A 17,812-nucleotide genomic window follows, 5' to 3' on the forward strand; every position below is an offset into this window, starting at 1 on the left:
GTATGGTTACATGGATAGTTAGATTAATATAATAGTTTGATCAAAACGTTTACATGCTTTGCAAGAAGAACGATTTTCGGAATAATCCTGTTTACATGAAAATCAGGCTACTGACGGGAAAAATAAATGCCGAAAATCGGCAATCAAAATAAATGTTGTACCACAGAAGCCAGGTTAATTTTGCGAAGCCTATTTGATTCTGAGTTCGGACATATAAAGTTTGTATGTGAAAACCAATTCTAAGATGCACACTTTCAGTTTTTCCGAACTCACTTCACTCGCGCATAAGAGGGAAACTTTGGCTACCGGTGCTGGCATATGCATAGATCAAACGCACCGCTGGAACAATGTTAAACTTACATGTCCGAATCATTTGAAAGATTGCTCAGAAAACCAGATGTTTTAACCGGCGTATGTCTACTACGATTGAACCTTACGCTGATTTAAGATCAGCAGAGTAAAATGTTCACATGACTATTGCCATTGTCGGCCTACTGCCATAATCAGTTTAATATTGAATTATTAGAGTATGTTTACATCAGTGGAGGCTGGTGGGAGGAGCTATAGGAGGACGGGCTCATTGTAATGGCTGGAATGGAATCAATGGATCGGTATCATACAGAGCAAACATATGGAAACCACACGTTTGATTGTGTTCCATTGATTCCATTCCAGCCATTACAATGAGCCTGTCCTCCTATAACTCCTCCCACCAGCCTCCACTGATGTAAACGTATTCTATGACTGCCAGGATATAGGAGCTGCCTGGGAATACAGTATGTGATGCTCAGTGGTAGTAGTTTTTACTTGTTGATGTGGAAACTTCACCTGTGTAAACATTTCTCACTGGTCTTTTTTGCGTACACCGTCCACCCATCCATAGAGCTAACAATGCTATTAAATTATGTGACATTGATCTAGGATTTCATAAAGCCAAGTGCCAGTCATTGAAATTACTTGAGAGTTCAATTACCTGTTGTGTTTGTTTTGTGCTGCTACAAATCATGAGTGACAAGCGCAATCTTATTATGTATAATAAATTAATCAAGTCAAGAAGAGGCACACGGCCTGATTGGATTAAATCCCTAGGCATGTTGCTATAGGACTTAAATGAGCTAGCTGTTGTCCGTCACAACCGTTGGTTCACTTGACGAAAATATTGATTAATCAATTAGCTTAAACACCAACCCTTCTGAGGACCGACACTGGGCACAGTTGAGGGTCGTTCCACCTCAAAAAAATCCAATGCCCAAATCATCCTAAAGTATCTACAAATGGATTGTGTTAGTCAATGATGTTACTTATAGATGATTTGGATATGAAGCGTGAAAATGCTAATGTAGGTACGATTGACTTGCATTGGATTTCTTGAAGTGGAACGATCCTCAACTGTGCTCAGTGTCTGTCCTCAGATGGGTTGGTGTTAAACCACTGTGTGGCTCTGGGGCTGTATGTGATCTTGGATCAGGTTTGCCTAGTAGATAACAATGAATAAGATTATATGGAACTGATCGTAGATCAGCACGCCAACCATGTGATGCTCGATACATTTACTGAGCGCTGATGTGGCCAATCGAGTGAAGCAGGGGAGAAGAGGGGCTATATACCTTGAACTCATAAGACTCCTCAATGACCACCTCCAGCCGGCTGTGCTCCCCCAAGATGGGCTTTCCCATCTCTGCAATGCGTCTCGCCTCCTCCTCCTCTGCACTCATCTGGCCATCAGGATCCTCTAAGAGATAGAAGACAGGAGGGATGAGATCGATAGAACATTGAAGGGAATGAGAGAGGAGAGAGGGGGGGGGTGAGGGAAGAGAGAGAGAAATTGTAACTCAAACATGCCAACATGCCTCACAAACAGATCTTTCAAGGCCAGTGTCCTATGAATAATTGAGTTTGAGTCAGCATTATTTCCTCCTCATACAGTATATCACTCATGTGCATTAGCCCATGTATGTGGAGACGTGGGGGAGGGCGAGAAGGAGAGATGAGAGGTTGATGGTGAATGTGTGGGTGCGATGGGGAAGCAAGAGTGAAAAAGAGAGGAGATAAGGAGAGATTAGTGGGGTATATTCATGAGAAGATGAAAGTAGGACAGTCTGGGAGACGTAGCAACAAAAAGATAGCCAGACATTTTGTTGGAGAAAGAAATTGTGGAAGAAACAGACGGAAGGTGAGTTGAAATGAGGGTAGATTTATGCTGACTTGAGGTGGGCAAAGACCAATGTCCCAAAGTGTGATTTAGTGGCTGTTAATAAAATTGAGCTGGACCAATAGGGTCATCAGAAAGCCCCATCTAAAATAACACCTCAAATACACTATAAACAACTGGGCAAAACCCATTCTCCCTGCTTCCATTTAGCATCATATTCCCTATCTACTTATAGCGTATAATTACTCATCCTCTCACTGGAGGGACGACAAAGACGGTGAGCCGCGAAGACGGACGGGAAGCTTTGTTTGTGTGTCGTCGTGGCGAGTGGGCAGATATTCTTCTTCTTAGTTCCTCTCCTCTGCCTTCAAAGCACAAGCTGTAATTATGAAAGGACTAGAGAGCTGCCAGGCACCACATGGCAACTGTCCCACTGTATTCCCCCAACGCTCCAGCTCCTTCACCGTGTTGCTCTAACAGGGTTACACCAGATACTAATACTAATACTAAATACACTCTAATGATGATGAAGTATACTGCTGGTCTGCGGTTACTGTGGGTAAATTACAGCACCATCATCTTAGGGCCCATATTCACAAAGCAGCTCAGGGTAGGAATGCTGATTTAGGATCAGATCCTCCCATCTCTTGTCCATCTCTTTTTCATTATGATCTAAAATGCAAAACTGATGCTAGATCAGCGCTCCTACTCTGAGACGCTTTATGAATATTGCCCCTGATTGGGTAAGGCTCTTCAACCTCTTTAAGATGTGTATTAGAATAAAGAGTGGCATGGGAAACTGTTAGACTACTGTAGAAGGACAGTACTCTAATATTTATCCAAGAGAAGCCAGTTGTGCGATATATACGCATATAATATTTATCCAGGGATGGATACAAATCGATGTGAGAGTGATGCATTTTATGGAGCGAGCATGTCCTTATCATGGATTTATACTGTAAATAGACTTCCATCAATAAATTATGCCACAGTGGCCAAGGTGGGTGCTAATCCCTAAGTGGCTAACCGCAACAGAGGTGTGAACAAAATAAAGGTTCTTAAAAATGTTCTTCCTCAGCTTTTAAGGTTCCTTGGAGAACTCTTGCCCGATAACGAACCTTTGAGTTAATTGTGGGCTTCTTGACATGGCATCTACGGTTCTTCAGAATTCTAAAAGGCTCTTGAAATGTATGGAAGCCTGTAGATGTGACCCTTTCATAGCACACAGCAAATTGGCCAGTGTTAACTAGTGTTGATTAAAGAGTTAAATTAACACTCAGTGGTGTAAAATAACCCCAGAGTTAGTGTTAATAACCAGAGTTGAACCAAAACCACACCCTTTATTATCATATTTCCCAGCATGCTCTATTGCAAGTAGAGTTTTAGAATTGTTTGTTTAAATCTCTATGTTTTGCATGTATGTTGATGAATTAATTTAAAGGTAGACTCAGCGATATGACGTAGATGCAGAAAGTAAACAGCATAGTGGGTCAATTTCCGCAACAACTAAGAGCTTGAAGCTCAACTTATGCACTGTTTTGGTCGTAAGAGCATGAAGCGAACCCGTGCACAGATACTGTGCGACTCATCTCAACTCAATATCTGCTGTGCTGCTTGTGTGCTGAGTCTACCTTTAATATTATGCTACTCAAATATAAATAACATACATTTTTCTAAACTAATCCAATCTGTTACTTGGATTTATTGCACCCGATACTGAAATGGTTGTTTAAGTTAGTCTCATATCTCAGTCTTCCCAACACTGGCAGTCATTCTGAATGCAGGTTGAGTGAATACAATTCCAAATGTTGGATATCCCCAATCTGGCTGAATTCCAATAGGAATTGCACATCTCTTTGTAAACTAGCATAATGTGATTGCAGCCAGGATTAGGGTAAAACTAAGCCCTCAGAAGAAGGCTTCATGAAATATGTATTGTATTGTCTTGTCTTGTCTTAAAGAATGACATTTTAATGACAACATATTCACTTAGGATCTCACTTGGTGAAGGCCACAGAACTGAAAATAGATGAATTCAACAACCGTGTCTCTGTCACTAGCAAACACAGTCATGGGTGGTACTGGTAACTTTAATGTTCACTTGAAAAGGCACCCTGGGAAATACGCAAGTAAGGCTTAAAACTCTACAGCAGGGCTATTCAATTCTGCTCCTGGAGGCCCAAAACATTTCCGGTTTTGGATTTATTTGTTATGGTTCTTCAAAGAGCCATCCCATGTATGGTTCTTCATAGACCCTTAAATTGATGTTGTTATATAGTGTACCAACTCATGTGAAATGTTTGTTGTTGTTTTTATGGATGATTCTAATCCAAAACCAATTCCCCCCTTGGGCCTTTAAGGATAATAAAAAGTTCTATGTCTGCTGTTTCTAGGCTGGTTGTGTGTGGCAAGTTGCTAATGGTCTTACCTTGGTTGAGCAGAAGGGCTGGAAGAAAGAAGAAAGACCAGTCAGTACAGCAGTCCAAACTCCAGACAAGTCAAAGTGCACATCATTACACTTCCCTGGCCTTGTGAGATTTTCCCAACTAAGAGCTCTGATGTCAAGACAGCTATTGTGAACCCTCCTCTAAGTGCCTCAGTTCAGTAAAAACATTTTCTTGAATCTCTCTCTCTCTCAGCACAGCACACAAACTACAAGTACACACACCTGAGATTCCCCTCTTCAGCCAGCGTGGTTCCTCTAGTACGATGAAGAAGTTCTCCTTTTTCTCATACTCCTCATCGTCAATGATCCTCACCTGCAGGGTCTGACTGCGCACGCACGCACACAGGTCAGTATCAGAGGTCAGTAACCAACAAATGGATTAGACTGTCTTCTTTAACTTTATTCAACAGTTAAAGGGATCAGTGGAAGGATGTAGTCCCAGGGGTTAGTCAGGGATTTTGTTGTACTTTACAGAGAGAGCTCACCTCACACACACAGATGACGACCCCCCCCCCCCCTTAATGTAGAGCCACAAGGGTCTCTTTCCACCATGGGACACTCCCAGATATCAATGAGCTAACCATACTCCATGTACAGCTATTGAGCAAAAGGCAGGGAGGGGAGCGGCACAATGCCAGACAAAGATGTCTTCCTCCCCGGTGCCGCCCCAGACATATTAACAGACACAGCTTGCACTTAAATCACTACAGAGGACCCACGGCAATATCCCTCCACGGCTGAATAATTCAGATGCAGACATGCACACCAGCCAGTGAGGGGACACCCAGGGGTCTGCAACACAGAGGGGCGTCACCTCGGCTGTATATCATCCCCTATTACTGTGACCCAACCCTCAGCCACTGCTCCAACCCTCAGCCACTGCTCCAACCCTCAGCCACTGCTCCAACCCTCAGCCACTGCTCCAACCCTCATCTAGCTCCTTCCATCCTGTGATTCTACCTACTGTACTACCTAATGTAGTACCTACTGTAAGTCCTTTACTCTACCTACTACTGAGCAACCTTAGCCTCAGCGTCTCTTGGGGATCTTACTGGCACTCAACCATAGGGTCCACACCCCCCCCCCCCTACAGAGTAGTGCAGGGCTGGCGGTCAGCTTTTACTTCAGGCTGATGCGGAATGGCTGGTGAAAAGAGGAAATAGGGGGGGTGGAGGGGAGGAGGAGTTGGAAGACGTGTTTCACTTTGTTATTATGTACATTAGTCCTGATAATGTCTCCCAGGACATTGTGCCTGAAAATGTCACCACAGCAACAGTCTCCCTGTTGGCAGAGCAAACATAAACAAATGAAGTGAGAGAAACAAAGACACAAATAAAGAGGGGGAAGGGAGATATACAGATACTTAATTTGAGCCATTTTGCTACAGCAGGAAAACAATCCTGCAGCAACAGAAACATTAATATGTGGATTATAATCAAATGAACATCTTTGTAGTTACTGATCAATATTTCTTGGGGAAAAATCTAGTCTGAAATTTCTAAGTGGAAATTACAAACTTCAGAAGCCTTTTTAAACCTTAAATAGACTACACGTTTTGCATTTACTGCATTGCAGGAACGTTCTCCTGCAACAGGGTGATCAAATTACGATCCTACATCTGTAGATACAGGAAGCTATGAGAGAGAGAGAGAGAGAGAGACGAGAGAGACGAGAGAGAGACAATAGAGAGAATAGAGGAAGACGGGAAAGATAGATACAGCGAGATGAGAGCGAAATTAGAGCTGAGTGAGAAATAAACAAGATGTTGAAATTACCATTACTGTGCATATTTTGTGGCAAGAGAGAAAGAGAACCAGAATGAGCTAAGACTGTGACATGAATACAGATAGTGTGGTAATATAGCATGATGTAGCCTACTTTAAGGCAGCAACACATAGCAGTGTGAATACAGTATTGGTTATGAGTTGAGCACAAACACACAACCCATTGATGAGCTAAAGCTCACTCCAGGTTGGCATGGAGTGGTGAGAGGGAAGGGGGAGGAAGGGAATGAGGGAGTAGGGGAGAGTAGGAAAAGATGGAGGGTGGACGTCCGTCCATCAGTACTCACGTTGTCTGGTCATTGGAGAACTCCAGCTCTCCCTGGGTGTCCTCGTAGTCCACGCCGCCCCCCTTCGCCGTGCCCTCCTCCGTGTGATAGGGCAGGATCACCGTGCCGCGGGCGCCCGAGTTCCGCACCACTGAGATCTCCATGGTGCCAACGCTCTCGCTGATGCGCACTAGCCGATTACGGAATGTGAAGAATCCAGCATGGTCGTCGTCCAGGATGGTCACCGTGGCGACCAGTGGCTCCACCAGGCGACCCTTGGGTCTCGCACCTGGCTCATCACTCTCGAACATCCCCTCGGCGTCACCGATGCGCAAGTTGAGCAGCCGCACGAAAAAGTGCTCGTCCTCCTCGAAGATGTCATCATCGATGATGCCGACCTGGGAAAGGTGTAGGATGGAGGGAGGAGGGGTGATGAAAAATTGATTTTGATTTGATTTTGATTTTATTAGGATCTCTTTTAGTCCTCATTTGGACTAATCTTCCAGGAGTACTTAAACATTAAAATACAATTTATAATATGATCACATTTTCACACTTAAACACACTGTTACAAACAGACATAATACACTGACATATTGACCAGATAAATACTCTGAGTCTGAAAAGAAAGATTGATTCTTCATCTACCATAGTCCGGCACAACTTTCCTATGTATTAAATTTAAATGGTTTTAAAGTATTGTTTGAATTTACAGTTGAGGTCGGAAGTTTACATACACCTTAGCCAAATACATTTAATCCTAGTAAAAATTCCCTGTCTTAGGTCAGTTAGGATCACCACTTTATTTTAAGAATGTGAAATGTCAGAATAATAGTAGAGAGAATGATTTATTTCAGCTTTTATTTCTTTCATCACATTCCCAGTGGGTCAGAAGTTTACATACACTCAATTTGTATTTGGTAGCATTGCCTTTAAATTGTTGAACTTGGGTCAAACGTTTCGGGTAGTCTTCCACAAACTTCCCACAATAAGTTGGGTGAATTTTGGCCCATTCCTCCTGACAGAGCTGGTGTAACTGAGTCAGGTTTGTAGGCCTCCTTGCTCACACACGCTTTTTCAGTTCTGCCCACAGATTTTCTATTTCAGTTGAGTTGACATAAAGTCTCGGACAGTGTCCTCACAGCTTCTGCTGTTGTCATTCTCCGGTATCCCTGAAAATATTAGATTATCCCGCATTGATCGACACCGTAAATCAAGCAAGGTTTATTTACGTTGTTTGTTCTCCCTTTGCACCACCTCCACCTTGCCACGAATAGAGTCTACAGTACTTTTCAGCTCCTTGTTCTCTTTCCTTAGATCATCAATCTGATATTGGCTGAATTTTAGACTGGCACATAATGCATTGATGTCCTCTCGTAATATATCCAAGATATCAAGTTTGGCAAGCCTTTCATTGATGGATTTGAACAAGTCAACATCCATATCAGTAGAGCTCTCACCACTCACGCCCTCTTACTAGGGGATGGTTTGGTTCCATCGTTGATACCTATTGGCCAACTTGGCTTAGGTTTGTTTTGTTGATTGGGTTGGTTGGTTGGTTGTCCTTAACAATGCTTGAATCCTCAGAAACCAGCGACATGTTTCTTTGAGTTCGTAAGTATCTCTCGTTAATGAATCGTTCAAGCTCTTCAATGGATTCTGAATCATCCAGCGTGTTTGCAGGCAGAGTAAAACTAAAATAACAAAACAACGGATGTATCTTTCCGGACCTGTACAGGCCGTCGGTAGATACACGCAATACATATATATTTTTTTACATATATATTTTTTAAACTATTGTGTACTCACTCGTGGTTGGAGGAAGTGCTAGTCTTAAAAAGGATGAGAGAAACACTGTTGTTTGAAGACAGAATGTGACAGCTGTTATAGACCACAAACGCTTGAGAGACACGCATCAAATCAACCGCACTGATGGTCAAAGATATGGGACACTAAGGGATTGATTGTTGTAGTCACTCATGTCTAATGGTTGACTAGCTACTGTTATGAAATAACACAATTGAGTTGTTTCCTAACTCGCTCTCTCTCTCTTCACATTCCTTGTTTTCTCCCTTTCCTCAACACCCCTCCTGCTATCCAGAAATACACATTCTCTTTGTCATCTGTCTAAGCGTGAACATGAAATGACATGAAAACTACGACAAGTTCAAAGAGAGAAACATCATCTCCAAGGACAAAATACTTCAAAGCCCACTTCCTCCTTTTTTTACCGTCTCTCCCCTCTCCCACTCAGATGAAGTCGTATTCACTGTCAGTCAGGACCATGAGGCAGACTTTAATGTGCTCTAGCTTCCGGAAGACTCTCCAGTTCTACTGGCTCCTCTAAGACAATATGAGACAGTTGATCAGGGACAGAGAGGACTCTGGCAGGCGCTAATTCAGAGGGTAATCGGTTTCTACGGCTGTTTAATGCTCCTTCCATTACGTGACGTCTTGATCTGCCCACGACAAGCAGGTCTAACGACCTAGCTGGGGATCTGCTAGGCAGCACAGTGGTGCAATGCTTCTTAGTATAATTGATTATAACTGTACTTTACTGTTTCCTTTCCTTCCCTTCCACTGACCCCTCACCTTGATCTCCTTGCGGGTCTCTCCGGGTTTGAACACCAGCGTTCCCTCGCTGTACTCGTAGTCAGACCCGGCGTTGGCCGAGCCGTCCTCGGTCCGGTAGTCCACGTAGAAGGTGCTCTCCCCCAGGCCCCCTTGACACACCACAGCCAGCCTCAGTACGCCGCAGTTCTCCATACACTGGCTGTGGGTGCTCTCRAACGCCAGKCGGCTGCACTCAGCCAGGTCGTCGTCCTCGCAGACCACTTCCTCGTCCACSGCGGCGGCGCGGCGGGWGTGGTCGGCGGCGTGCCTCTTGAGCACGTTGCCGGCGCCGGTCATCATGCGCGTAGCCTGGATGCGGTAGAAGGCGCGGCTCTTCTGCTGATGGAGGAGGGCGTAGTAGTTGGCTAGATCTACCAGCTGATCCAGCTCCTTGTCCGGAAACTTCTGTTTCAGCTGCTTCAGAATGCGGATCACCTGGGGGCAGAGGAGCAGAGGGTGAAAAAGAGGGACACAGACACACAGCTTCGACATAGAGAGAAGGTTTGTAACTCTTGTAGGTTCAGAACGTTTATAGCTCTTAATAGTCTCCTTTGCTTGAGTGTGTTTGTATGTGTGGTTGAGGTGGGTGTTCATTAATTGGCTGAGTGGGTGTATCCTCTTCATCTCTCCATCTCTCTCTAGCCCTATCTATTCCTGAGAGGGGCTATGTGGGTGTACATTAATGGGATGAGTATATCCTCTATAACTCTTCATCCCTCTCTCTCTCCCTCCCTCTCGTACATGTGTATCTCTCTCCCCCCCCTCCCTACGCTGCTACACCTCTCTCCTCTCTCTCCCCCTCCCTACTGTACACCTCTCTCCCCCTCCCTACTGTACACCTCGTCTCTCTCTCCCCCCTCCCTATCTGTACACCTCTCTCTCCCCCCTCGCCTAGCTGTACACCTCTCTCCCCCTCCATACTGTACACCTCTCTCTCCCCCTCCATACTGTACACCTCTCCCCCCCTCCCTACTGTACACCTCTCTCTCCCCCCTCCCTACTGTACACCTCTCTCTCCCCCCTCCCTACTGTACACCTCTCTCCACCTCCATACTGTTACACCTCTCTCTCCCCCTCCATACTGTACACCTCCTCTCCCCCTCCATACTGTACACCCTCCCCCCTCCCTAACTGTACACCTCTCTCTCCCCCCTCCCTACTGTTACACCTCTTCCTCTCCCCCCTCCCTTACTGTACAACTCTCCGCTCCCCCCTCCCTACTGTACACCCTCTCTCTCCCCCATCCCTAACTGGTACACACGCTCTCTCTCCCTCCCTCCCTACTGTACACCTCTCTCTCTCTCCCCCCTCCTACTGTACACCTCTCTCCCCCTCCCTACTGTACACCCTCTCTCCCCCCCCCAACTGTACAACCCTCTCTCCCCCCTCCCTACCTTACAACCTCTCCCCCTCCCTACACCTCTCTCTCTCCCCCCTCCCTACTGTACACCTCCGCTCTCTCCCCCTCCCTACTGTACACCTCTCTCCTCTCCCCCCTCCCTACTGTACACCTCTCTCCTCTCCCCCCCTCCATACTGTACACCTTCTCCTCGCTCAATCCCTCTAACAGCAGAACTCTCTCTCTCACCTCCTTGCGGCTCTCGTCCAGCTCCTTTGTATTCTCTACGGTTACCATGGTGCTGGTGGAGTTGGGTAGGTAGGCCACGTGCCCGCCGCATGTTGGCCCCATCCTGGCAGTTCTCACTGGGCATCATTCCACCGCCCCTCCCCTAGGTTGGGAACTTTCCGTCCATAATCATCTCGAAGCCTTTCGGGGTTGTGTCCCCTCCGTCTCCACGACGATGCCGTGCTTGTCGGCGCGGTAACGCTTGCCATATACTTGTAGAAGAGCAGGCGCTCGGTCGGCGATCCAGGCCAGATCAACACACACGGGAAGTAGAGCAGTAGAGGTCCAGAGCCTCCCACACCTACAAACACACACACACACACACAGACACATCACACACCACACACACACACACACACACACACACACACACACACACACAACACACACACACACACACACACACACAACACACACACACACAACAACACACACACACACACACACACAACACACACACACACCACACACACACACAACACACACGGACGACATTACAAAAACATAACATCCAAACTGAAAGGGGATTCATTGTTTATACACACCACACACAAAGTGTACCTCCACTACTCCGGGTGAGATGACAGAGAGGATGAGAAGAGCCAGATATAGGCGAAGATACTCCAGAAGGCTGTTGATGAAGAAACAACGCAGGTGTTTGATCTTCCTGGTCTCTCCTTCAGGGATGACCCACACACAGAGGGCGATTGATCACAAACATGTTGAAGGCGGCGCTGCCCACGATGGTGCCAGGGCCCAGCTCACCCGCCTCGAACCCATGCCCACACACCTAACACACGGGAGAACAGAGGAAGGAAGACTTTTAGAGAACTTTAGTGCAGTATATATCAAAAAAGGCCATTGTACAAATTGTACGTAAATGTTATATTTGTAAATTTGCCAATAAGTTTATAAGTAGATATCCGTTTCATTGTGTCATTTGTCAAGCTTCATTCCAGTATAATACACTGCTGCTGATATGATGTCTCTGGGGGGTGGGGGGGGGTGTTCATGATGTGACACCAACTTATGAGTTGTGGTCGGGCGAGTCTTTATGATGTGACACCAACCTCTATGACAGACAGCAGGATCTCTGGGGCGGAGGAGCCTAGAGCCATCAGAGTCAAGTTGGACACAGTCTCGTTCCAGATACGTACAGTAGCCACAGACGTCTCTCCGCTTGGCATGGTGATGGTCACCTCCTTCTCCTACAGGACAGACAAAGAGGGGTCACACACACACACTGGTCATCACTCTATTCCCCCCATCACACTCCAGTATCTCGCCACCAGACTCATACATATCTTCATCTCATTTAGACAGTTACTGTAAAAAACAACTGCTCATAGGCCTGAGATGGTGAGTAGTGGGAGCCTACAGATTTCCTTCTTCTCCACATATAAGCATGACGGATGGTATTTTCAGTATCCTACCGTGAGGGAGGACGTGTCCCTGACTGCCGTGTCCCTGACACATGGTTAGCAGATGTTAATGCGAGTGTAGCGAAATGCTTGTGCTTCTAGTTCCGACAATGCAGTAATATCTAACGAGTAATCTAACCTAACAATTTCACAACAGTTACCTTATACACACACAAGTGTAAAGGAATTAATAAGAATATGTACATAAAAAAATATATTAATGAGTGATGGTATAGAACGGCATAGGCAAGATGCAGTGGATGGTATAGAGTACAGTATATACATATGATATGAGTAATGTAGGGTATGTAAACATTATATAAAGTGGCATTGTTTAAAGTGGCTAGTGATACATTACATCAAGATTGCAAGATGCAGTAGATGGTATAGAGTACAGTATATACATATGAGATGAGTAATGTAGGGTATGTAAACATTATATAAAGTGGCATTGTTTAAAGTGGCTAGTGATACACTTATTACATACATTTTTCCAGTGGCTGGAGTTGAGTCAGTATGTTGGCAGCAGCCACTCAATGTTAGTGATGGCCGTTTAACAGTCTGATGGCCTTGAGATAGAAGCTGTTTTTCAGTCTCTCGGTCCCCGCTTTGATGCACCTGTACTGACCTCGCCTTCTGGATGATAGCGGGGTGAACAGGCAGTGGCTCAGGTGGTTGTTGTCCTTGATGATCTTTTTGGCCTTCCTGTGACATCGGATGGTGTAGGTGTCCTGGAGGGCAGGTCGTTTGCCCCCGGTGATGCGTTGTGCAGACCTCACTACCCTCTGGAGAGCCTTAAGGTTATGGGCGGAGCAGTTGCCGTACCAGGCGGTGATACAGCCCGACAGGATGCTCTCGATTGTGCATCTGTAAAAGTTTGGGAGTGTTTTTGGTGACAAGACAAATTTCTTCAGCCTTCTTCACCACGCTGTCTGTGTGGTTGGACCATTTCAGTTTGTCCGTGATGTGTACGCCGAGGAACTTAAAACTTTCTACCCTCTCCACTACTGTCCCGTCGATGTGGATAGGGGGGTGCTCCCTCTGCTGTTTCCTGAAGTCCACGATTATCTCCTTAGTTTTGTTGACGTTGAGTGTGAGGTTATTTTCCTGACACCACACTTGGAGGGCCGTCACCTCCTCCCTGTAGGCCGTCTCGTCGTTGTTGGTAATCAAGCCTACCACTGTAGTGTCGTCTGCAAACTTAATGATTGAGTTGGAGGCGTGCATGGCCACGCAGTCGTGGGTGAACAGGGAGTACAGGAGAGGGCTGAGAACGCACCCTTGTGGGGCCCCAGTGTTGAGGATCAGCGGGGTGGAGATGTTGTTACCTACCCTAGTGATCTAGTGAATGGAGGAGTGATGGATGACGGGCTATGGAGACTTAAGTATCAGGTTTTATTAGTTGTATGCATGGGATACACATGGTATACACTGTCCTATGAAATGCTGACTTGCAGGTTCCTTTACATTTACAGTGACCTTGAGATGTAGGGTTGGTTCATTTATCTGAAGTGGGCTAAATCAGGTTCACACAGAGTGTTTCTTGGTAGTCTTAAACAAATCTACTTTGAAACAAAAGTATACACCTCACACACATGGTTATGGGCTAAAACAGAAGACACCTGTTCCATGTCAGATACAGAGTTGAAATGTAAAAGGGAGAAAATTGTAAAAGGGAGAAATCTATGCTATTCCAATCATGAACAATGATGTTGAACGCATGGTTGGCTATAAAGAGGACAATATTACAAACAGATACAGTTGAAGTCGGAAGTTTACATACACCTTAGCCAAATACATCTAAACTCAGTTGTTCACAATTCCTGACATTTAGTCCTAGTAACAATTCCCTGTTTTAGGTCAGTTAGGATCATCACTTTATTTTAAGAATGTGAAATGTCAGAATAATAGTAGTAGAGAGAATGATTTATTTCAGCTTTTATTTCTTTCATCACATTCCCAGTGGGTCAGAAGTTTACATACACTCAATTAGTATTTGGTAGCATTGCCTTTAAATTGTTGAACTTGGGTCAAACGTTTCGGGTAGTCTTCCACAAGCTTCCCACAATAAGTTGGGTGAATTTTGGCCCATTCCTCCTGACAGAGCTGGTGTAACTGAGTCAGGTTTGTAGGCCTCCTTGCTCACACACGCTTTTTCAGTTCTGCCCACACATTTTCTACAGGATTGAGGTCAGGGCTTTGTGATGGCCACTCCAATACCTGTCTCTTATACACATCTAGATGTGTATAAGAGACAGCATAACGATGGTCATTATGGCCAAACAGTTCTATATCTTTGTTTCATCAGACCAGAGGACATTTCTCCAAAAAGTACAATCTTTGACCCCATGTGCAGTTGCAAACCGTAGTCTGGATTTTTTATGGCGGTTTTGGAGCAGTGGCTTCTTCCTTGCTGAGCGGCCTTTCAGGTTATGTCGATATAGGATTCGTTTTACTGTGGATATAGATACTTTTGTACCCGTTTCCTCCAGAATTTCCTCCAGCATCTACACAAGGTCCTTGTTGTTGCGTACTATTGTTTGTACAGATGAACGTGGTACCTTCAGGCGTTTGGAAATTGCTCCCAAAGATGAACCAGACTTGTGGAGGTCTACAATTATTTTATGAGGTCTTGGCTGATTTCTTTTGATTTTCCCATGATGTCAAGCAAAGAGGCACTGAGTTTRAAGGTAGGCCTTGAAATACATCCACCAGTACACCTCCAATTGACTCAAATGATGTCAATTAGCCCATCAGAAGCTTCTAAAGCCATGACATCATTTTCTGGAATTTTCAAAGCTGTTTAAAGGCACAGTCAACTTAGTGTATGTAAACTTCTGATCCACTGGAATTGTGATACAGTGAATTATAAGTGAAATAATCTGTCTGTAAACAATTGTTGGAAAAATTACTTGTGTCACGCACAAAGTAGATGTCCTAACCGACTTGCCAAAACTATAGTTTAACAAGAAATTTGTGGAGTGGTTGAAAAACGAGTTTTAATGACTCCAACCTAAGTGTATGTAAACTTCCGACTTCAACTGTAACTAGTAAATTCACAATGGTGTTCGATGGCCCAACAATGAACTGAAATGGATTAATGACTTATGAAAAAAATCTTTTGCAGCCCGGGTAATTGATTATTGAATCGATTCCAGGGCTAGAATCTATTTCAGTTTGTTGAAAACACCATCTCTTGTCAGCAGAGAAATCCAATTTATAACAATGTCAAAGAGTCTGGACCAATTATCTGAAGCTTTAAATCAGATGGAACCAATAATTCAATACACTAAGTCTCATATTATTTTCCAATCGTTTGGTTCTGAACAGAACCACCATATTTTTCATCTCGCTCCACTGTTCCGACCAGCTAAATAAAGTTCTGAACCGGTTCGAACTTAAAAAACTACCTGTTTATATCGCTCCTTTCTGTTCCTTTAACTAGCATTGAAAATCTATTATTCTCTAATAAAAAAACTCCCTATCTTCTTTAAAAAAATGAACAATACAAAACATACACATACACATACAAACGACATCACACAACCCTCAACTACATAACACACACCCAGAACCACCTGATCACATCCCCAGCATCACTCTCCGCCACATGGCCTCAAACTGCACCATGTTGTTTCTCTCCGTCGTCCACACGCTCTCTCCCTATCTTCTGAATCACGCTTGTAACGTCGGTAGGCTACAGTAGCCTATGCTTCGGAGGGGGAAGCGCAGGTAGCTTACACCCACACACACACAGGCAAAGATTGTCAGCTTGCAGGCAGACACTGGACACAGTTTCTGAGTGACAGAGTGAGTGCTTTGCATAGCTGCTTTGTTGCGTCTTTTTGTGGGACTAGAAAAACAGAACATAAAAGAACTCTAAACCAGTTCCCATGCTTTTAAAATAATGGTTCTGCTGCGGAACTGTAATACTTTCATTCCCGGTTCTGTTTCTTGAAAATTTTCATTTTTTTCCGGTTTACGGTTCGGTTCTCTGAACCGGTTCCAACCCAAGGGTAGAATCTATTTCAGTTTATTGAGTCAGCAGAGAAATATTGGAATTCCATATGGCCCCAAAGTCAGTCACTACAAGAATTGTGAAAATCCAAACATCTAAATAACACGTTCATTTGAGCTGTCTGTGGTAACACCGAGAAGCAAGGCGGCATTCCTGGAGATAAAAACTGTTATGTCTATCACCCCTGCGGAGGCGAGTTTTACAATGCCTTTATTATAGAGTGTTTCGATGTTCACTGTGTTTGAGTGACAGTTAATGTAGTCTAGGGAGAGGTGAGAGAGGAGAGCCAACCACTGGGTCTAAGAGTGGGAAAGCTCTCTCTGGAAAAATATCATCTCTTCATTCTATTTCTGTGCCATTTTCAATGAGACGACATCCCTAGTACAATGCTTTAACAACTATCATATGGATCAATCTGTCACACAGCACCAACCTGTGAGGTTATGACCTCGATAGAGGCCATGAAGCGGTCTGCGATGATGGACACTCCCAGGAACATGTACATGAGGCAGGTGAAGTAGACCACAGCCCTGGCCACCTGGTCGCCCAGCCCGGGGCTCAGGGGCTTCCACACAGGCAGCATGGTGCCCGGCCTGCACACCACCGGCTGCGAGCACTTTGAACTGCCGCCCAGCCCCGTACTGCTGTTGCTCCAAAACTCCGGAGACATGGAGGGATAGGACATGGTGGAGATGGAGCGGTTCTCTTCCTCTCCTCCTCCTCGTAGAGACTCCAGGATGCAGGGCGAAGGAAGGGGGAGGAGGAGAAAGAGAAGGAAGGGGAGAGAGGCAGAGAGAGAGGTGGAGAGGAGTGCCATGGCGGAGAATGCCGGGGGAAGAGATGGATGAGGCGGACGAAGAGAGAGACGGGGAGAAGATGCCGGGCGTGGCTGGGAGGGGTAGGACTAGCTCACCTAGGAGGAGAGAGAGATGGATAGAACAGTAGAGAGAAGAGAGAGAGAACAATACTTGATTAGATGTTGGGTGGAGCCAGCAGCAAACATACACCAGCCTTTCATTGGCCTGTATGGAGTACGAGATAAATAAACCCTCTGCCTCAAAATATAATAGCTAAATAAAAATGTTCCACATTTGATAACTGAATCATGAGCTATTATTGAAGGTTTCCAACTGCAATATGAGAACAAAAATGTCAACATGCACATGAATAGTAAATTCAGTCATGCCCCTGAATCATGAATATAAACCTTTCACGGCTATTCAAGTCGGAGGTTCCCAGATTGGCCTACGTGCTCTCTGCTTTCTATTGACAGGAGAGACAGACAGATAGAGAGACAGAGAGAGACAGAGAGATAGATAGTTCATAGCGGATTCTGTGACGACAGTGCTGTCATTAAAGCCCAAAGCGGAGGGAGAATGTTGGCCCTGGAGAGAGAGAAGGCTGGGGTTTGGATGGGAGAGATAGTTCATGGTGGTTTCTGTGATGACAGTGACAGCGCTGTTCCAACTGGCTTTGTGACAATGT

At 45.1% G+C, this 17,812-nt stretch overlaps 1 pseudogene; it reads right to left on the reverse strand.

Annotated features, from left to right (window-relative positions):
* The window catches only part of LOC111949967 (sodium/calcium exchanger 2-like), a 123,054-nt pseudogene that overhangs the window by 22,128 nt on the left and 83,114 nt on the right, over window positions 1–17,812 (reverse strand).

This window comes from Salvelinus sp. IW2-2015, linkage group LG22 (assembly GCF_002910315.2).
Source record: "Salvelinus sp. IW2-2015 linkage group LG22, ASM291031v2, whole genome shotgun sequence".
NCBI classification, from domain to species: Eukaryota; Metazoa; Chordata; class Actinopteri; order Salmoniformes; family Salmonidae; genus Salvelinus; species Salvelinus sp. IW2-2015.